This window comes from Acanthopagrus latus, chromosome 12 (genome assembly GCF_904848185.1).
Source record: "Acanthopagrus latus isolate v.2019 chromosome 12, fAcaLat1.1, whole genome shotgun sequence".
NCBI classification, from domain to species: domain Eukaryota; kingdom Metazoa; phylum Chordata; class Actinopteri; order Spariformes; family Sparidae; genus Acanthopagrus; species Acanthopagrus latus.
The window spans coordinates 10,270,058-10,293,878 of record NC_051050.1 but is presented as its reverse complement, the minus strand read 5'-3'; the positions used below and the strand labels follow the sequence as shown (position 1 = coordinate 10,293,878).

Genomic DNA, 23,821 nt, shown 5'->3' with positions numbered 1-23,821 from the left:
CAAGCTGCCTCTGTTGAAACCTACCGCTCACTCCCACACACACACACACACACACACACACATACGTGTTTTCAGGACAAATCAGGACGTGTGACAAATATGTGAAAAATGGGAACGTGCCTTTCCCAAGGTCCTAGAGGCTGGGGAATCGAAGTGTTTCTTCCCCATGCTTCCAGGTATATGCCCATCTGTTGAGATTTTGGCTAGGGCTATCTTTTGGCCAAACCTGATTTTAATGCTACTTGTGAGGACATTGTCAGGTTTATGTGACTTATGGGTGCAGTAATATCACACACTGTTATTTCATGTTTAGGGTGAATTGTGAAACCCATGGATACACACAAAATTGTCATGTATACATGACTTATTAAGACCAGGAAAGGGCATGGTCTATATTTTCACCTTGACTCCTGTTGTTTATGTTTGAAATACCAATATAATAGACACAGGTGTACAATAGTCATGCTCATCAGTCAGGTAATGTCTGACAGAAATGTCAGATATTCATATGTTAATACAACACAGTAAAACTGAGCTTTGTAGAGACTTAAAGGGAGAAATAGCTAAAAAATGTGGTCGGTCGACTTATTAAGTCTTACTATTGTATTGCATTTATGAATTTTGTAGTACCTGTTCATGTGAGTAAAAACATGGAACACTTTCTGCCTTTCTTTCTTTTTTAATTGGTGGCAAAATATGTAAACTTAAACAGAACAGACCACAGCAAATGCAGAAATCTTGCCTCCAGAGAATTGGCACTGCAACTCATCACTAAAGTGCTATGACTGCTGCTCCTCCTCCTGAACTAAAACTTGTAGGTTTCTCTGAACCAGTGATCTCCCAACGGTGTGCTGTAACTATCCCCACTGGCATGTCCTCTAACACTTTCTTGGGAGCAAGAGATTCTGTGATTCTCAATTCATCACTACAAAGACTTTTGTCTGAGGAATTGACACTTGAGTCTGGAACATATCATCAGTATCTTCATAAGGTGTGCAATCTGAAGAATCATCAGTAGAGATCTGAAGGAAAATGGAGAAAAAGGCATTATTACATCATTATCATTCCCCATACAGTTGTGCATAATACGACTTGAAAGTGATGAGTCATTAAAAACATGAAATTGAATTGAATTGGATCCCTTAATACAATCACTACTGTGTCATATTCATTACCTGGTCAAAGCTTGCAGAGTTTCCATCACGAAATCCACCATCATCGACCAAGTGATGTTCAACCTTTAAAACCATCATTAATACTGTAAATACAAATCAGTGAACAGATAATTTCTCCCCAGTTATATTAAAGTGAAGTGATTAAATGATTTACATAATCCTTTGAAAATATTTTCCCTCACATACCTACCTACCTATGACATACTATTAGGACAATAATCCCTAAACCACAACACGTCTCTGTGCGATTTGATGTTGATGGTGTATGATTATAAAGGACAGTGTAACAAATATTTTGAGAGAAAAAATCTTTTGCAACTTTGTCTTTCAAACATGGTGAATGAAATGGAAAAAACAAGTGAATGAGAGAAATTCTGCTAGGCCCATGGAAGTTCTTGTAAAATAAATACCTTGAAAATAATGAATTTGCATATGACCAAATGTTTGTTTTTTGCTTTGATTTGCAAACTCACAGAATTATTCATTCTGGTGAACAGACTCAAAGTCATCTGCCTCTCTCTCTCAAATATCTTTTTCTTGGCCTCATCATAACGTTCCTCACACCAAGCATGATGCCACTTTACATTTTGCAGATGATGGCTTGCTTTTGACTGTCCATATCAAGAATCAAGTGTAAAGAACTATAGTCTTAGTTAAGAGTCTACAATATTTTCTCAAAAAGTAAATATCCCCAGTCAAAGAACATAACATTTTTGAATGAAGGAGAAGAAGGCAGCTGTCTTACTTGCTTTGCAATAGCTGTCAGGTGGGAGGAGGCTGAACTTAAATGAAATGACAGAGATTCATTATTTGTTTGAAATTACACAGAACTCTAACTGTAAATTATGATGCAATTAATTACACTGTAAGTGAAAATAATAGTGGTTCTAACTTCTTCTGTTGTTGTCAAAAAAAGCTCTAAACCCCACACTGATGTAAATCGATCTACTTCCCCAGCAATGCAATACTGACATTGATGATATTGTGAATATTTCATACAATCTAATTGTTTTAAAAGGCATTTCAAGGACATTTCGTGTAGGCACTGGAGCCAAGTAAGACACATACTTAATGGCAAATAGAATAAATTAATGTGTAATTACCTATTGGAAGGATGAAGTGCATCCCTCGCTCACTTCTTGGTCTGCAGAGGGTTGAGTCAGAACCTGAATACTTGGTGTCTGCAACAAAACACAACAATACAGTGTCAGACATATTCACTAATAAATGAACAAATGATCATATTTGCTTCAGTGACCATAATCTACAGGAGGATCTAGGCTCATTATGACAAACTCTATAGAAACAGCTAAAACTGTACAGCATCTGCTACCCAACAATATGAGGACATGTAACACACACACTGTACAGTCGATGGCTCAGACAATATGAGGACATCACCTGAAACACACTCAAGTCTGTCAAAGCCTAAAACAATATGAGGACATGACGACTGAACACATGTAGAGTCCATGTTCCTGACTTTTAACTTCTTCTACTAATGTCAAAGAAAGCTCTGAACCCGACACTGATGTGAACTGATCTACTTCTTAAGAAATACAATCATGTAAACTGATCAGAAGATGCTGAATGGACAAAAACATTAGCAAAAAGGCTTAAAAATAAAGAATTTAGTAAGAATAAATATCAATTTGATGCTTTAACGGGAAGTCAGAGCTAACAAATGGTATAGCCAATTACTTTCTGTGAAGCTATTCACAAAGAAGTAATGTTAACAGTGATATTGTGAACATTTTGCACAAACTGATTGTTTAATACAGTGAAAGTGCATGTCATGTATGCACTGGAGCTAACGGAGACACATACTTAATTCCAAATACAATAAATTAATGTGTAATTACCTATTGGAAGGATAAAGTGGATCCCTCGCTCACTTCTTTTTCTGCAGAAGGTTGAGTCAGGCTCTGAACACTTGGTGTCTGCAACAACACACATCAATACAGTGTCAGACATATCCTGTACTATAAATCCTGACCAATTAATGAACAAATGATCACATTTATTTCAGTGAACATAATTCACAGGAGGATCTAGGCTCATTATGCCAAACTCTATAGAAACTGGTAACACTGTACAGCATCTGCTACCCAACAATATGAGGACATGTAACACACACTCTCTACAGTCGATGGGTCAGACAAAATGAGGACATCAAATGAAACACACTCTAGTCTTTCTCAGCCCAGAACAATATGAGGACATGCAACACACACTCTACAGTCGATGGCTCAGACAATATGAGGACTTCACCTGAAACACACTCAAGCTTTTCACAGCCTAAAACAATATGAGGACATGACGACTGAACACATGTAAAGTCCATGTTCCTGACTTCTAACTTCTTCTACTATTGTCAAAGAAAGCTCTGAACCCCACACTGATGTGAACTGATCTACTTCTTAAGAAATCCAATCATGTAAACTGATCAGAAGATGCCGAATGGACAAAAACATTAGCAAAAAGGCTTAAAAATAAAGAATTTAGTAAGAATAAATATCAATTTGATGCTTTAACGGGAAGTCAGAGCTAACAAATGGTATAGCCAATTACTTTCTGTGAAGCTATTCACAAAAAAGTAATGTTAACAGTGATATTGTGAACATTTTGCACAAACTGATTGTTTAATACAGTGAAAGTGCATGTCATGTATGCACTGGAGCTAACGGAGACACATACTTAATTCCAAATACAATAAATCAATATATAATTACCTGTTGGAAGGATAAAGTGGATCCCTCGCTCACTTCTTGGTCTGCAGAAGGTTGAGTCAGGATCTGAACACTTGGTGTCTGCAACAACACACATCAATACAGTGTCAGACATATCCTGTACTATAAATCCTGACCAATTAATGAACAAATGATCACACTTATTTCAGTGAACATAATTCACAGGAGGATCTAGGCTCATTATGCCAAACTCTATAGAAACTGCTAACACTGTACAGCATCTGCTACCCAACAATATGAGGACATGTAACACACACACTCTACAGTCGATGGGTCAGACAAAATGAGGACATCAAATGAAACACACTCTAGTCTTTCTCAGCCCAGAACAATATGAGGACATGCAACACACACTCTACAGTCGATGGCTCAGACAATATGAGGACATCACCTGAAACACACTCAAGCTTTTCACAGCCTAAAACAATATGAGGACATGACGACTGAACACATGTAAAGTCCATGTTCCTGACTTCTAACTTCTTCTACTATTGTCAAAGAAAGCTCTGAACCCCACACTGATGTGAACTGATCTACTTCTTAAGAAATCCAATCATGTAAACTGATCAAAAGATGCTGAATGGACAAAAACATTAGCAAAAAGGCTTAAAAATGAAGAATTTAGTAAGAATAAATGTCAATTTGATGCTTTAACGGGAAGTCAGAGCTAACAAATGGTATAGCCAATTACTTTCTGTGAAGCTATTCACAAAGAAGTAATGTTAACAGTGATATTGTGAACATTTTGCACAAACTGATTGTTTAATACAGTGAAAGTGCATGTCATGTATGCACTGGAGCTAACGGAGACACATACTTAATTCCAAATACAATAAATCAATATATAATTACCTATTGGAAGGATAAAGTGGATCCCTCGCTCACTTCTTGGTCTGCAGAAGGTTGACTCAGGATCTGAACACTTGGTGTCTGCAACAACACACATCAATACAGTGTCAGACATATCCTGTACTATAAATCCTGACCAATTAATGAACAAATGATCACACTTATTTCAGTGAACATAATTCACAGGAGGATCTAGGCTCATTATGCCAAACTCTATAGAAACTGGTAACACTGTACAGCATCTGCTACCCAACAATATGAGGACATGTAACACACACTCTCTACAGTCGATGGGTCAGACAAAATGAGGACATCAAATGAAACACACTCTAGTCTTTCTCAGCCCAGAACAATATGAGGACATGCAACACACACTCTACAGTCGATGGCTCAGACAATATGAGGACTTCACCTGAAACACACTCAAGCTTTTCACAGCCTAAAACAATATGAGGACATGACGACTGAACACATGTAAAGTCCATGTTCCTGACTTCTAACTTCTTCTACTATTGTCAAAGAAAGCTCTGAACCCCACACTGATGTGAACTGATCTACTTCTTAAGAAATCCAATCATGTAAACTGATCAGAAGATGCCGAATGGACAAAAACATTAGCAAAAAGGCTTAAAAATAAAGAATTTAGTAAGAATAAATATCAATTTGATGCTTTAACGGGAAGTCAGAGCTAACAAATGGTATAGCCAATTACTTTCTGTGAAGCTATTCACAAAAAAGTAATGTTAACAGTGATATTGTGAACATTTTGCACAAACTGATTGTTTAATACAGTGAAAGTGCATGTCATGTATGCACTGGAGCTAACGGAGACACATACTTAATTCCAAATACAATAAATCAATATATAATTACCTGTTGGAAGGATAAAGTGGATCCCTCGCTCACTTCTTGGTCTGCAGAAGGTTGAGTCAGGATCTGAACACTTGGTGTCTGCAACAACACACATCAATACAGTGTCAGACATATCCTGTACTATAAATCCTGACCAATTAATGAACAAATGATCACACTTATTTCAGTGAACATAATTCACAGGAGGATCTAGGCTCATTATGCCAAACTCTATAGAAACTGCTAACACTGTACAGCATCTGCTACCCAACAATATGAGGACATGTAACACACACACTCTACAGTCGATGGGTCAGACAAAATGAGGACATCAAATGAAACACACTCTAGTCTTTCTCAGCCCAGAACAATATGAGGACATGCAACACACACTCTACAGTCGATGGCTCAGACAATATGAGGACATCACCTGAAACACACTCAAGCTTTTCACAGCCTAAAACAATATGAGGACATGACGACTGAACACATGTAAAGTCCATGTTCCTGACTTCTAACTTCTTCTACTATTGTCAAAGAAAGCTCTGAACCCCACACTGATGTGAACTGATCTACTTCTTAAGAAATCCAATCATGTAAACTGATCAAAAGATGCTGAATGGACAAAAACATTAGCAAAAAGGCTTAAAAATGAAGAATTTAGTAAGAATAAATGTCAATTTGATGCTTTAACGGGAAGTCAGAGCTAACAAATGGTATAGCCAATTACTTTCTGTGAAGCTATTCACAAAGAAGTAATGTTAACAGTGATATTGTGAACATTTTGCACAAACTGATTGTTTAATACAGTGAAAGTGCATGTCATGTATGCACTGGAGCTAACGGAGACACATACTTAATTCCAAATACAATAAATCAATATATAATTACCTATTGGAAGGATAAAGTGGATCCCTCGCTCACTTCTTGGTCTGCAGAAGGTTGACTCAGGATCTGAACACTTGGTGTCTGCAACAACACACATCAATACAGTGTCAGACATATCCTGTACTATAAATCCTGACCAATTAATGAACAAATGATCACACTTATTTCAGTGAACATAATTCACAGGAGGATCTAGGCTCATTATGCCAAACTCTATAGAAACTGGTAACACTGTACAGCATCTGCTACCCAACAATATGAGGACATGTAACACACACTCTCTACAGTCGATGGGTCAGACAAAATGAGGACATCAAATGAAACACACTCTAGTCTTTCTCAGCCCAGAACAATATGAGGACATGCAACACACACTCTACAGTCGATGGCTCAGACAATATGAGGACTTCACCTGAAACACACTCAAGCTTTTCACAGCCTAAAACAATATGAGGACATGACGACTGAACACATGTAAAGTCCATGTTCCTGACTTCTAACTTCTTCTACTATTGTCAAAGAAAGCTCTGAACCCCACACTGATGTGAACTGATCTACTTCTTAAGAAATCCAATCATGTAAACTGATCAGAAGATGCCGAATGGACAAAAACATTAGCAAAAAGGCTTAAAAATAAAGAATTTAGTAAGAATAAATATCAATTTGATGCTTTAACGGGAAGTCAGAGCTAACAAATGGTATAGCCAATTACTTTCTGTGAAGCTATTCACAAAAAAGTAATGTTAACAGTGATATTGTGAACATTTTGCACAAACTGATTGTTTAATACAGTGAAAGTGCATGTCATGTATGCACTGGAGCTAACGGAGACACATACTTAATTCCAAATACAATAAATCAATATATAATTACCTGTTGGAAGGATAAAGTGGATCCCTCGCTCACTTCTTGGTCTGCAGAAGGTTGAGTCAGGATCTGAACACTTGGTGTCTGCAACAACACACATCAATACAGTGTCAGACATATCCTGTACTATAAATCCTGACCAATTAATGAACAAATGATCACACTTATTTCAGTGAACATAATTCACAGGAGGATCTAGGCTCATTATGCCAAACTCTATAGAAACTGCTAACACTGTACAGCATCTGCTACCCAACAATATGAGGACATGTAACACACACACTCTACAGTCGATGGGTCAGACAAAATGAGGACATCAAATGAAACACACTCTAGTCTTTCTCAGCCCAGAACATTATGAGGACATGCAACACACACTCTAAAGTCGATGGGTCAGACAATATGAGGACTTCACCTGAAACACACTCAAGTCTTTCACAGCCTAAAACAATATGAGGACATGACGACTGAACACATGTAAAGTCCATGTTCCTGACTTCTAACTTCTTCTACTATTGTCAAAGAAAGCTCTGAACCCCACACTGATGTGAACTGATCTACTTCTTAAGAAATACAATCATGTAAACTGATCAGAAGATGCCGAATGGACAAAAACATTAGCAAAAAGGCTTAAAAATGAAGAATTTAGTAAGAACAAATATCAATTTGATGCTTTAAGGGGAAGTTAGAGCTAACAAATGGTATAGCCAATTACTTTCTGCTAAGCTATCCACAAACAAGTGATGCTAACAGTGATATTGTGAACATTTTACACAAACTGATTGTTTAATACAGTGAAAGTGCATGTCATGTATGCACTGGAGCTAACGGAGACACATACTTAATTCCAAATACAATAAATCAATGTGTAATTACTTATTGGACGGATAAAGTGGATCCCTCGCTCACTTCTTGGTCTGCAGAAGGTTGAGTCGGGATCTGAACACTTGGTGTCTGCAACAACACACAACAGTACAATGTCAGACATATTCTGTACTATAAATCCTGACTAATTCATGAACAAATGCAAATGCTAACACTGTAAAGCATCTGCTACCCAACAATATGAGGACATGTAACACACACACTCTACAGTCGATGGGTCAGACAAAATGAGGACATCAAATGAAACACACTCTAGTCTTTCTCAGCCCAGAACATTATGAGGACATGCAACACACACTCTAAAGTCGATGGGTCAGACAATATGAGGACTTCACCTGAAACACACTCAAGTCTTTCACAGCCTAAAACAATATGAGGACATGACGACTGAACACATGTAAAGTCCATGTTCCTGACTTCTAACTTCTTCTACTATTGTCAAAGAAAGCTCTGAACCCCACACTGATGTGAACTGATCTACTTCTTAAGAAATACAATCATGTAAACTGATCAGAAGATGCCGAATGGACAAAAACATTAGCAAAAAGGCTTAAAAATGAAGAATTTAGTAAGAACAAATATCAATTTGATGCTTTAAGGGGAAGTTAGAGCTAACAAATGGTATAGCCAATTACTTTCTGCTAAGCTATCCACAAACAAGTGATGCTAACAGTGATATTGTGAACATTTTACACAAACTGATTGTTTAATACAGTGAAAGTGCATGTCATGTATGCACTGGAGCTAACGGAGACACATACTTAATTCCAAATACAATAAATCAATGTGTAATTACTTATTGGACGGATAAAGTGGATCCCTCGCTCACTTCTTGGTCTGCAGAAGGTTGAGTCGGGATCTGAACACTTGGTGTCTGCAACAACACACAACAGTACAATGTCAGACATATTCTGTACTATAAATCCTGACTAATTCATGAACAAATGCAAATGCTAACACTGTAAAGCATCTGCTACCCAACAACATTTAACAAACACTCTACAGTCGATGGGTCAGACAAAATGAGGACATCAAATGAAACACACTCAAGTCTTTCACAGCCTAAAACAATATGAGGACATGACGACTAAGCACATGTAGAGTCCATGTTGCTCACTTCTACCTTCTGTTGTTGTTGTCAAAGAAAGCTCTGAAACCCACACTGATGTGAACTGATCTACTTCCCACGAAATCCAATCATGTAAAATAATAAACAGATGTTAAATGGACAAAAACATGAGCAAAATGATAAAAAAAAAAAAAATATATATATATATATAAGATTTAGCGAAAATAAAGATCAATTTGGTGCTTTAAGGGGAAGTCAGAGCTAAGAAATGTATAGCCAATCTCTTTTTGCTAAGCTATTCACAAACAAGTAATGCTAAAATTGATATTGTGAACATTTCACACAAACTGACTGTTTTAATACAGTGAAAGTGCATGTCATGTATGCACTGGAGCTAACGGAGACACATACTTAATTCCAAATACAATAAATCAATATATAATTACCTACTGGAAGGATAAAGTGGATCCCTCGCTCACTTCTTGGTCTGCAGAAGGTTGAGTCAGGATCTGAACACTTGGTGTCTGCATCAACACACGTCAATACAGTGTCAGACATATCCTGTACTATAAATCCTGACCAATTAATGAACAAATGATCACACTTATTTCAGTGAACATAATTCACAGGAGGATCTAGGCTCATTATGCCAAACTCTATAGAAACTGGTAACACTGTACAGCATCTGCTACCCAACAATATGAGGACATGTAACACACACACTCTACAGTCGATGGGTCAGACAAAACGAGGACATCAAATGAAACGGACATGAGGACATGCAACACACACTCTAAAGTCGATGGGTCAGACAATATGAGGACTTCACCTGAAACACACTCAAGTCTTTCACAGCCTAAAACAATATGAGGACATGACGACTGAACACATGTAAAGTCCATGTTCCTGACCTCTAACTTCTTCTTTTGTTGTCAAAGAAAGCTCTGAACCCCACACTGATGTGAACTGATCTACTTCTTAAGAAATCCAATCATGTAAACTGATCAGAAGATGCCGAATGGACAAAAACATTAGCAAAAAGGCTTAAAAATGAAGAATTTAGTAAGAATAAATATCAATTTGATGCTTTAAGGGGAAGTTAGAGCTAACAAATGGTATAGCCAATTACTTTCTGCTAAGCTATCCACAAACAAGTGATGCTAACAGTGATATTGTGAACATTTTACACAAACTGATTGTTTAATACAGTGAAAGGGCATGTCATGTATGCACTGGAGCTAACGGAGACACATACTTAATTCCAAATACAATAAATCAATGTGTAATTACTTATTGGACGGATGAAGTGGATCCCTCGCTCACTTCTTGGTCTGCAGAAGGTTGAGTCGGGATCTGAACACTTGGTGTCTGCAACAACACACAACAGTACAATGTCAGACATATTCTGTACTATAAATCCTGACTAATTCATGAACAAATGCAAATGCTAACACTGTAAAGCATCTGCTACCCAACAACATTTAACAAACACTCTACAGTCGATGGGTCAGACAAAATGAGGACATCAAATGAAACACACTCAAGTCTTTCACAGCCTAAAACAATATGAGGACATGACGACTAAGCACATGTAGAGTCCATGTTGCTCACTTCTACCTTCTGTTGTTGTTGTCAAAGAAAGCTCTGAACCCCACACTGATGTGAACTGATCTACTTCCCACGAAATCCAATCATGTAAAATAATAAACAGATGTTAAATGGACAAAAACATGAGCAAAATGATAAAAAAAAAAATATATATATATAAGATTTAGCGAAAATAAAGATCAATTTGGTGCTTTAAGGGGAAGTCAGAGCTAAGAAATGTATAGCCAATCTCTTTTTGCTAAGCTATTCACAAACAAGTAATGCTAAAATTGATATTGTGAACATTTCACACAAACTGTTTTAATACAGTGAAAGAGCATTTCATGTATGCACTGGAGCTAACTGACACATACACTTGTTTCCAAATACAATAAATTAATGTGCAATTACCTGTTAGAAGGATGAAGTGGATCTCTCGCTCACTTCTTGGTTTGCAGAAGGTTGAGTCAGAACCTGAAAACTGGGTGTCTGCAACAAAACACAACAATACAGTGTCAGACATTCTCAACTATAAACCCTGACTAATTAATGAACAAATGATAATGCTTGTTTCAGTGAACATAATTCACAGGAGGATCTAGGCTCATTATGCCAAACTCTATAGAAACTGCTAACACTGTACAGCATCTGCTACCCAACAACATTTAACACACACTCTACAGTCGATGGTTCAGACAATATGAGGACATCAAATGAAACACACTCTAGTCTTTCTCAGCGCAGAACATTATGAGGACATGCAACACACGCACTATAGTCGATGGGTCAGACCATGTGCACATCACCTGAAACACACCCAAGTCTTTCACAGCCTAAAACAATACAATGATGTTATTCATAACTCATCTGCTGATCAGGCTAATAGATCAGTGTAAACCCTGTGCAAATGTCATTAAACATTAAATAACTTTAACAAATAAAATTAACCTACCCTACAAAAGTACCAACAAAGCAACTTAAAAGATAGATACTGCTATAAAATCAGTATAAAACTGTACTCTACGTGTACTGAACAACTGGTATCATCAATTTGTATTAAATAGGAAAACGTCTAACACTGTCTTGTGCAAAAGAAAAAAAAACAGTTAAAACACCTTGACTGTCTCTGCAATTAAAGAGGAAACAGTTTGTTTGGAGAATCATCTCTTTAACTCAGGTTTGCAATATTATGAAAAGTTATATTCAGCAGCAACTTCTGCTATCTGTTGTTGACAATTAAGCAAAAGTAATTAATTACCAGTTATGATACACCCCTTCCAGTTTGTTTGAGTCCACTGCCTGTTTGAATACTGTTTAGCTAGCTAATTAGCCAACTTTACCTCATGAGGTGCGTGTCGAAGGTTAAATGTCTCCTGAGCGCTGAAGGTCCAGGATGTGCCGTTCACCAAGAGCTCCGCTGCGTCACATCCGTCTCAGAAGCTTTGCAAATAGGTTGATTAGCTAGCTAATTAGCCAACTTTAGCTCATGAGGTGCGTGTCGAAGGATTAAATGTCTCCTGAGCGCCGACGGTCCCGGATGTGCCATTCACCGAGAGCTCCGCTGCGGTCGTATCCGTTTCAGAGGCTTCGCAATTATGTTGATTATATTGCCAAATCAGATGCTGCGTCACTGACTGACTAACCATCCAACGCTGATCTCAAACGTAATCATTGTGTAAAGCTGGTTGCCAGCCGCAGTATGATCAAACGGAAACAAAAGTGAAACCTAATATAAGACTGAACTGTGTATATAACTCCTGGGGGGCTTTTATTTTGAAAGAAAGAGATACAGGAAGAGGTTAATGCAGGAACTTCACCAATCACGGACTTTCCTCGTCTTGTTTACAGTCGAAGCTCAGCAGCACGCACCGGAGTTCAGGTAAGGACAATGTTTCTAAGTTGCTGAGAGTTGTCACAACAATGTTTTGCAAACTGCTGTTATAGTTAATTTGGTTCCGTTTGCATGGTAAACTGCTCTTAAACAACACTTCATAGGCATGTGAAAATGTCCTCATTTTTCCCAGTATCCTGATTGTGGTGTGTTATTTAGGTGTGGTGTTTTAAAAATGTCCTAATTTGTCATGAAAACAACAGCAGCACTCCTGGACCTCCAGATGAACACACAGATTATTGTTTTTTTCCTACTTTTTTAAAAAAAGGTTGCATAATGTGTTGTTCTGAAGGATTTTACAGAGTGACATAACTTAATTACCCACTTTTAATGACTAAACTAATTACTAAATGAAGCTGGCACTGTGTACTGTGCAGTTTTTAATAGTGTTTTAATAGTTGTTAAACATCTGCACTATGTACAAGGCTATATTGTAAAAGCTATAAGGACATTTTAATTTAAAATATAATTAATGAAGTGTTTGCTATGTCAATCAATACTTTTAGGTACACAAAGGGAGGAGAGACTGACCCTGATGATGACCATATTGAACTGGATGACAGCAGCAGCGGCAGGAACCTCCCAGTTCAACCTGCTTTTGCTGTACCTAAAGGGTCCTAAGGTAGAATACTAATTAACTAAAAATGTTACTAACCCACCATATAGTAATATGTGAATTCTTCTTTTATATTGCATGCCTGCTGGAATGTTGTTGTCTCTTAGAACATTTTGGGTGACAACAAGTAAAGTTTGACCACCTCAGTATGTTATTTCAAAGTTGTCACAGTTTAAATATCCCCTCCAGAGGTGTTATGAGATTGAATAAAATACTCTATTTTGAAAAGGTAAATTATCTTGTCAAAATTCTTAATTTCATTTTTACAATATTTGCCTAAATGATATACTTTCTTTTATCCCTGTCGTACCAGGGAGCATCACAGACACAAAACACAAATACTATATTTACATTACTTTGGAGTATTTAAAAAATATATTTGACACACTCAAAGGGATTTTGTAAGGCCACACTACTCACAGGATATCACGTTCAATCTCTGTGAGCACATGCTTCCTGCCTCAGCCAGTGCAGTGGACTGTCCTTCATGGTAAACTTATTTTCTGGACTGCAATAAATATATAAAATGTATCTTACGTTTTAGAATGTAAACATTTGAATGCAATAGGAAAAGGCTATGGATATAAACAACTGGTGCATGCTGTGTAAAATGTAAATAAAAACAGGATGCAATGATTTGCCAATCTCATATACCGATTCTGGCGCTCTGCTCCCAGTGTTCCCCTACTGTTATACTCTTTCTCTTGAGCAGAGACATCAGCACATCAGCAATGAACTTTCTTCATAGATAAGATACTGCAGCACATTCTGTGTTAATAGATTGCTGGAATCTGTCCCTCTGGAACGTCTTCTCTCAGTTTCAAAACAAGAGCATGATTTTATATCCGAGCTGCCCTGAGCAGAGTTCTCCACGCTGCATGAAAAGTGGGATATTTGGCAGTAAACAGCAATGTAAATTACTGTACACGTTGACAACTCAGCCAGGAGTCAACAATTTGAGGTGAATCCAGCTTATCTCTATCGTTAGAGCAGTGGATGATGCACTTCATTTGTCATTGCTTGTTCACTGGTGGCCATGTTCACTCAGCTTTCAATTGCAACATACAATCGGAACACATGGAAGAAACAGAGTTCCACTAACATCAAACTAATCAAACTACATCAAACTAATATTAACTAAATTAATTAATCATTATAACATGTACATGAACAATATATTGTGGGTAAATTAGCACTTTAGATATCTTTACTGAACAGAACCACTGGTACTTACCTCACCTGCCAGTAAATGACCATGAGCAAACAAGCATGCACCAGTTGTTTATATCCATAGCCTTTTCCTATTGCATTCAAATGTTTACATTCTAAAAAGTAGGATATATTTTATGTAGTTATTGCAGTCCAAAAATTTCTATATGTTTACCATGAAGGATAGTCCACTGCACTGGTTAAGGCAGAAATCATGTGCTCACACAGGTTGAACTTGATTAGCCCTGTCAAATACAATTACAAAATACTGCAAAGTAATGTAAATGTACATGTACATGTTAACACATTCAAAATCAAGTAAGAGAAGTACCATGCAGAATGATGTATGTGCAAATTTTGACCCTTGAAGACTGTTTACGTACGTACCCAAGTACATGCAAAATCTCAAACACACAATTGTGGGAACAAGAGGAAAAACACATTTTTGATTTTTGAATTTCAGTATTGATCATGAGGATTAACTTCCACAGACTCATTGTGAAACTTTTTATTTTTCCAGACATTTTTCAAACAAGAGCTGCAGGTCCTGCACAACAGATCCTGAAGACCTTCCATCGCACTCAGCATGGTCAGCGTATTCAGCTTATACATTCTCACCATGAAATTGAGAACAATAACACCAATATCCTAGAATCTTATTAAGAATCTAGAAGATTCTTGTTATTGTTCTCACTTGCACTGTGAGAATTTGAGTGGCGCTTATTCTGCTCAAGACAGATTACTATACAGAACATTGAGATGTTTACTGTACAGAGCTGAGCACTAACTATTGAATGAGAGTATAGAATATTGTTGTTCACTGTTGGAATTTGGAAACTTTTCATGGGAAACAATGGGAATATATGAGAATGTATAGGAATTAACAGAAATAATGGGACATTTGCAAAATTTCTGGTTAGCATTTAAATGGAATTTAAATGTAGTTAAAAGAAATAACTTGCTTATATCTTGGTTAAAACAATGAGATTTAATACAAATTCCGTTGAATTACTACCCTGTTCTGTGCATTCCTCAACACATGCACAGCTAATTTCTAGAATCCTGCATGCCACAGCAGGACTATTGAAGCCACATTACTGCATGCAAGTTTAACAAGCAAATAAAAGTAAATCAGATATGCTAATGTAAGCTCACTAACATCATTTCATTGACAATTTAAGAGCTTAGCTATCATGGTGCTAGTTAGCACAACTGACTGTGATGTGTTTCTTCTGCCTTCAGCTGGCCTTTTTTTAGACAAGAATGTAGGTTATAGTATGGTTTAGCATACTGATTGAGGAGTGTTCATCTATTCATCTAGCCCTTCTATTCATTTATCCAGCATATCCAGTGCTTGGGGAAAAAAAACATACTATAACAGTTGTGTATGTTGTGCCTGGTGTTTGACCACCATATCATCGCATCAAAGACTATTACTTGTATCTTTCAGAATCCTGCTCCAGGCAGTGGCGGCAGCTGCGTGTTCAAGGAAAGAAATTGGACTGTGTTGAGTTAGACCTTACACTGGCAGTTGGGGCATTGTATAGCAATTTAACCCACGAGATATAATTTTGACCAAAACCAAACCTATTTAGAACTGAAAATAAATAATTCCACTCCACTCTATCAAAAGCCTTTTCTGCATCCATAGTAATTACCATTTCAGGGTCTTGTGATTCTGGCTTGGACAGTATTATGTTGAGCAGATGGAGTATATTGCAGATGCAGTAGACCTACCAGGCATACTGGCCTGCCTATAACTTCAGTCCAGTTTTCATAGAGCACCAAAAAAGTTAAAGGAGATGTGTAAAGAGACGTCATGTTTTCACTTACTGCTGAGATCACGGTAGAAACACACCAATTCATCCGCGGTGTCAAATATGTGCGACTTTCCATTAACAGTGACCTGTTACTGTGCCGGGTAGATCAACCCCAAGGGTATCCCATCCTTATAAAGGAGAGATCCTTGCAGGATAACCCTGGGAGGAGACGCTCTGTATTTTCTTTGCCCATAGCTGCACTCGCTCTTTCTGGATGTATCTGTGAAAGTGTACAACAATGGGCTGGGAACCCTGTGCTGGCATTGGCCCCAGACTGTGGTGAGATCTGTCCAGTTCAAAGCTAGTATCCAGTAAAGCGTCTCTGGTGCCTCCCTGACCAGCATAATCACAAAGAGTCAAGCATCGGTCCCCTCTGCTTTATCTGTTGCTACACTGCTAGCGTCTGCCTTGTTAGAGTCTTTATCGTGCGGGCTGAAGTGTTGAGTCAGCTGAGGGTGGCTTTTGCTGCATTTCCCGTGGGATTTACTCATTTCAGCTCCAAAAATGTTACGCTGAAAAGGAAATAATTCAAAACGTGGGTGTAGATATGTTAAAGTTACAAATGGTCAGGAAGGAAATGCCAGGCTTTTGATCACTCTGACGCCATTAATGGAAGTCAAAAAAATCTCCAGCAAATTTTTAAAGACCATTTCAATTGTTTAGCTAACTATTTATATATCTGTGCAGAGCATTGCATTAGCATTTTTTTTTTACAAACTTTTCTATCATCTTATTCTACAGAACAATGTGGATACATTTTACCTCAGCCAATGCAGAAGGAAAGGCTGTGAACAATTCCATGCATGTTTGCTGATGACAAAAGAAAATGTTTATATTTATGCTTGCATATGACACAGTTCGTATGAATTACCCACATTTCCCATTAATTCCCATTTATTATCATGACAAGTTTCCAATTTGCAATATTTCCAAAATTCCCCAGTTTAACTTCCCATGGAAAGTTTCCAGAAATGTTTCCACCCCTTTGCAACCCTACTGCTTACTGTGCATAACACATGTTTACTATAGAGTTGAAAAGTATTGATCCTAATTATTAAAAATGTAATAATTCAAATAAATATTGCAATATATGATTATTACCAGTGCTGTAAATTGTGTTGTTCCTTCACATTACATTGCACCCACTTAACCTGCCTTAGGCTACTGTTGGTGAGATTACTTACTGCACCTTAGACCCAGATGTTGATGAGAATTATTATTATTATTTGACTCTAATTGTATGGGTTTTGTGTATTGCAGTAATGCCTCAACTGTGTTAGTGTGTCTGAACAAAGTGACATATGAGGACCGGATGAGTGACGTCACTGAAAGTGTGTTAAAAGTGTGTTAAGTTCCAAAACTGGCCACTAGTTGGCAGAGTCAAAGGTGAGCAAAAAATGTTAAACACACTTACACACTTAATTTCCGAAAATTGTGATGTTTCAGGACATCAGAGATTTTTGGTCTGGGAGCATGTTAGGAGGTTCTAGAACACTGTAGAGTGCTCAGAAAAATGAGGACGTCAAAAATGTCCTCATTTTTCTCAGTGTCCTGATAGTGTAGGTGTGTTATCATAAAAATGTACTGATTTGTCATGAAAACAAACACACACACACACACACACACACACACACACACACACACACACAGACACACTTGCTCCTGCAGACATTGCTTCCTCAGGGAAAAAGCCTGTGCTTTCGAACTGCCTGCTGATCTTTCTCAGACACACACACACACACACACACACACACACACACACACACACACACACACACACATTACATACGGGCCACACACAATCATTTGCTGTTTTGAAACGTTTCCTATAGGCTTCAGCCAGACCGACTGTCAGTAGTCGCGCTGCAAATCTAGTTTTTCTGTTTGTTTTTCAGGGAATACATTTCATGTTTTGGACTCCGCAGAGCACCGTCTGGTGTTGAATGTGTGTTTGTGAATATCGTGAGTTTTGGATCTATATCTTACCAGCGAGAATCATCGCACCCACTCGCGTCCTAGCTGGCTCAAACATCAAAGAGACAGACAGCTGAGGAGCAAGACCAGGATTCAGATTCAGAGAGAGAGGGAAGAGGAGAGAAAAGACTTTCATTGAGGCCTTGTTTAAATGTTGATTATGGGAGCTTATCCTGCTGAGAGCACCACGCTGACTGACAGTGGGATTCTTTTTGTTTTTTTATCCCTATCTGGTGAAAAACATGTATCTTCAAAAGTGAACTTTCAGGAATAAAGTGGATATTTTAACTTTCTGAAAAGACTGAAACCCCTTTTATAATTGGGGGCCATTTGAAAAAAATTGTTTTTAAGATAAGCATGTGAATCACTGAAATGAGTGGCTAGTACTTTGCGAGACCCAGAACTGAACTAAATAGAGTAAAAAGATGTCAGACAAATCAAGAATATGACTGAATATGTCCAAAATAATCATATTGTAAACAGACATTACTCTATTCCTTTTACTCAGACACAGTAACAATAAGTTGGACCAGTCACTTCTCTTGACATGTATGGATATAGCCATCTCGTGGTATACCCGTGATGAGAAACAGGAATGTGATGAGGAAAAGGAAGGTATAAATATAAAAAAATACAGAATTAAACTTGAATGCATACCTCCACTAAGGCCAAACAGTTGCCTTTAATTAAATCAAGCCTAATCAACATCAGCCTGGATATCCCTGTATCATGTCTAACTCACCAGATCTAGAATCTGCATTAAATTGTATTAAGATGGATACCAGCCACCTAAATACACCAAATATTTTTCATCAGGCTCCACGCATCACGAGAAATGTACTGGAAAAACATTCCTGGATCCGTCCCTTCATCTGGACCCACACCAAACATTAACGGGTCTATTCTGGGCAGAGACACATCCTACTTCCCAGTTATGTGGAAATCTGTTTGGTAGTTGTTGTGTAATCCTGGTCACCAACCAACCAACCAACCAACACACACAGATGAAAACATAACCTCCTTGACCAAACCACTGAAATGAGCTAATGACAGTTGAATTGAAGATATTTAGAAATAATTTATTAACAGAATCACTGAACAGAGTAGTTTTTTTTCTTACTTTTACTATAGTTCAGAAGTTGATTCAGTGCTTTTACTTATAGCAGAGTCTTATTTCACACATCTGTCTGTACTTCAGCTTGAGTGAAGAATGTGTGTGCTTTCGCCACCTCTGGAGTCAGCCATGTTTTGACTTGTCTGACGTTTTTACTGCAGTTTGTCAGTTGCGGGCCACCAGAGTTTACATGACAGCGCTGTTACAAGGGAAAGTTGCAGGCGCTCTTTGCTGGCATGTAAGGTGCGCTGTTTCCTGAGGCCCTTTTCATTCCCAGTGCTGACATCCCTGTATTGAAAAATGCGCCGGCTTGCCTGGAAACCCTCCTTAGATATTAAGCTCTCATTTGTTGGCCCCCTCTTGGGTCCTGATGACTCCACAGATCAGAGCCGAGCCTGTTTGGCTCTCGTCTTGGTGCAAGTTCACACTTGCTTACAAATACAGGAGAACAAGGTCGTCGAAATGTCTGAATTGTGCTTGACAGTGAATTTTTCACAGGGAGAATCTAAATGTAACCCGATGCCCTGTCTGAAAAACGATATTAGACTTCTCCTCTGTTGTGACAGAGATTAAAAATATCCAGAGGCATCTGTTAACTGATCAGGTGACAGATGACAAATAGGGAAAGGAAAAGTTTTAATAAACCTTTGTCAGTGACAAATTTCATCTCTTGCTCTTATCCAAGCCCTTGGCATGTTGTTGCACGGGAACAACGTACCGACTGCAGCTCTCAGGTGTCCAGGTAGTTTATCAGGAAGAATCCGCTGTAACAATTTTTGTGTCCCCAACTTAAAAATGTTAAATCAGAGGTGCAGTATGTGAGAATTGGCCACCTGTTGAATTCTTACTCAAAACAGCATATCACCGCAAGAAAAAAAAACATTACAAACTTTGGGAAACAGCTATGCATATTATAAATCATTCTTACCTTCTTGCAAATTCAGTATTATTTATATGTTCAGATGTTTCTTACCTTGTAAGAAGCGTCAGCTTCATGTCTAAAGTGCATCCAGTTCAATGCCTGAAATGCGTCGTACCTCCTGGCAGCTTATAAAAAAACAAAGTTTCACCATTTACACAAAATGAATTAACGAATATAACATATCGACAGTAAACTTGTCCTTTACAAGCAGCATTAACTGTAACTAATACAGTCTTCTCCAGTGTCGTTTCTGGGAAAATTTATCAGACGGCATTAAAAACACACAAAATTTTGAGACTTGTTGCATTAAGAGAAACACTGTACATAACACATTCTTAACTAAGCAAATGTTATATCTCAAGCTATTTCTTTCTTTGTTTAAAAAACAAACTGGTTTGTTCCAGTGATGTTCGGTAGGTGTATAATTGTAAGATCACTCAGAAAGTCACTCGAGGCACATCTAATGGCAGGTGTGAATTAACTTGTTTGAAGCTTGTGGTCTCAGGACAGATGGTAAAACCAGGTCCGAGAATTGACCCTTGAGGAACTCCATTGGACAGATGGGGGAGCAATCAGAAATCTTGCAACCATTTCCGTCCCAGATCGCAAGTGAGAGCGATACTTTCTGTTGCTTTCAAGGAATGTTTTCCTGAAGAAACTTTCCAAGCTTTAAACTTTGCATGCAGCCCTCAGCTCCTCAGAAAAAAAGTCTGTGTTTGTAGCTTAGAGGCAGAGCTGATTGACAGGTGATGGCTGAGATATCAGCGTGTGTGTTTCTGTGTGTCTGACTGTGCAAGTGTGCACAGGGAGCATTAGATGAAAAGACTAGCTGTAGGTTATCTGTCTTCCGAGCTGTTGGCTGGGCTGAGCTGTCTTCACCTTGTAATGTGTGTGTGGGTGCGTGTCAGTCAGGAGAATAACACACTGATTTGCTAATATATTTATCGATCCAGTCATCTGACACCACTCATCTTGTTAGTGCATCCACTTGCGGATGTGCAGCCCTGACCTGAGTACTAAGTTGGCAAAGTGTCGAGCACAAAATAGATTTAACACTATGTAGTACGGATGTCGCGATCCGCTCTGCAGGATCGGGATTGGAAATTTTTAACATGAACCCAGGCCCGATTTTTTTGAATATCCTCGAGACATCCTGCGACATGGCCAAAAATATTACAGAGAAGGTTACTGAATTAATCACTCTGGATAACCAGCTCATCTCTGTGGTAGAGGATCAGGGTTTTCTTCATCACCTGGAGATTTTGAATCCCCGGTGTGCCCTACCATCTCGGCATTACATAATGTTAGTTATAAGATGTTATTTAAGGCTAAGTAGCACATCGGGACTCGGTATCGGCATTTACTAAATATGTAATATATGTAGTTTGACACTGAAGTTTTACTCTTAAATTCAAAAAGGTTTTGTTGCAAACCTGAAGCACCTCACAAACATTTCTCATTTAATTTGACTAGATTTTGTTTCTTTTTAAACCTCATCTTCTAAACCTTTATGTAATTAAAAAGCCTTTTTTTAAATTAACACAATGACTACACGCACTGATGTGGGGGCGTCTGTTTGAGAGATTGACTGAATCCTTTATTAAGTTAACTTTTCAATAGGGACCTTGGGAAAACTTGTAGTTTCAGGTTTCTTTGTACATTGGAGGACAGAATGACTGCTGATTATTTTCAGGCACTAAATCTGAGTAGAAACAGCAACAGTTTGCTTCAAACACATTAGAAAGATGTTTTAATGCATGTGAGTCTGATGCACGACGACACTGTCCTCCCTCTGAACTCCGCACCACAGGAATAGAACCGATGACTTACCGAGGAACATCAGGAACTGTTGATCCATTATCCAGCACAGAATTATTACATCTGTTCAAGGCGTGCAGCGAAATACAACAGTTAGATGAATGTGTGTGTCAACAGGGCGTGTTCTGTGTTTCTGCCATTCTGATGATCGATTGGTAAGAATCCACACATCAGTGACATTTTTTTTTTCTTCCTCGGCAGAAGATGTTTATAACCCCAAAAGTACATTTTTATGAAAAGGATGGCTTGTCTTGTGAGAAACAGATGGATGCCCTTTCCTGATCGATGCTCACGGCGAGGCTGCAGACCACATCGTAGCACCTCTCGGTTCAGCTATTTTTTTCACCTACATTCTGCCGTGGTTTTTTTTTTTTTTTTCTTCCATTGGTTAAAATTGAATTTATATGTTGCATAATTTATTCCCTGGAATCTGTAGGAGCCAGGCAGTTGCACTGTGATATTATGAGCAGTTTAAATTGTCTCAACGCGTTGCTTTCCAATAACTTGCACAACCGATGCCCCAAAGGGTTGCAGTATACAGCAGTCAGCCCTGAACATGCTATTAAAAGCAAGAATGTCTTTGACCTTACAGTTCTGTAGTCCAACTCACATATACGCTACTGTCATAAATATGCACAGCTATACATTTGTTGTGATTATGTTGCTTATGATTAAAACATAGCAAGCCTAAAATGTTGCTAAAATCAAGCAAATGAAACAAAACAAGACATATAGCAAGCCACCAAGCCTCTTCGACTCATGATTGTCATGATTGTTGTAGAGGCTGCTGACCCAGGTTCTATCGCTCCCGCACCCAGCCTGGTTCTGGTACCCATTCCGGTGCCGCTCCCCAACAGCATTCCCCTGTCTGGCCTTACAAAAAGCTGCTCCTGCTGGTGGTCCGAAGCTCCTGCTCCTGCCATGCAACCACAAGCTCCCAGTCAGTCTGAACAGAGTCGGCTACCTGCAGGGCTAACTGAGCTGACTGGCTAGCGGCAGCTATAGTTAGCAACAGCTGGCATGTACTTAAGCGACAAGTAAAGCTATCTGTCCATTAAACACTGTCAATCACAGAGTTGAGGCAGTGCAGCTGAAGGATATTAGATGACAAAAAAATAAATAAATAAATAAACCCAGAATATGTTATCTCAATAGATTAAGATCCATTTTGACCAGCAAGTTGGTGGATTCTAATATAGTGCCATAAAGTGTTACAAACTTCTTGCAGGAGATTGTACACGCCCACCCAAGTGACACAGCTCAGGAACAGGCCTCGGGTGCAGAGCGAGAATGACAGAAGCGTGATTCATGGTATTACAAGTCAGCCCACCCTCAGAAGGATTTCAAAGTAAAAGAAAGTAGATAATGTTGTTTAAGGAATAACCATCAGAGGCTCGTGCACTCATGCAAACGACACCAAACAAACCAGCCAGATGTGGCTGCTCGCCCCCCTGGATAGATCATTACTCATCGCTATGGCAACTGCTGACAGCTAGCAGTCACCGTTGTCATGGGAACAGCTTGACAGGCTCGTA

At 38.4% G+C, this 23,821-nt stretch overlaps 1 protein-coding gene and 3 long non-coding RNA genes across 4 annotated transcripts in view; 2 read left to right on the top strand and 2 right to left on the bottom strand.

The window, feature by feature from the left end:
• Nucleotides 1-23,821, top strand: part of tnksa (tankyrase, TRF1-interacting ankyrin-related ADP-ribose polymerase a) — a 115,647-nt gene that overhangs the window by 48,085 nt on the left and 43,741 nt on the right. The window lies entirely within an intron of this gene.
• Nucleotides 936-6,558, bottom strand: LOC119029590. Its single transcript, XR_005078030.1, has 3 exons — nt 6,518-6,558; nt 1,176-2,356; nt 936-1,022 (listed from the first exon to the last, which is right to left on the bottom strand). It is a non-coding gene; the product is annotated as an uncharacterized LOC119029590 (long non-coding RNA).
• LOC119029591 lies at nt 10,639-12,606 on the bottom strand. Its single transcript, XR_005078031.1, has 3 exons — nt 12,263-12,606; nt 11,334-11,411; nt 10,639-10,703 (listed from the first exon to the last, which is right to left on the bottom strand). It is a non-coding gene; the product is annotated as an uncharacterized LOC119029591 (long non-coding RNA).
• On the top strand, nt 12,720-17,534 carry LOC119029592. The gene is made up of 3 exons (XR_005078032.1): nt 12,720-12,801; nt 13,320-13,435; nt 15,159-17,534. It is a non-coding gene; the product is annotated as an uncharacterized LOC119029592 (long non-coding RNA).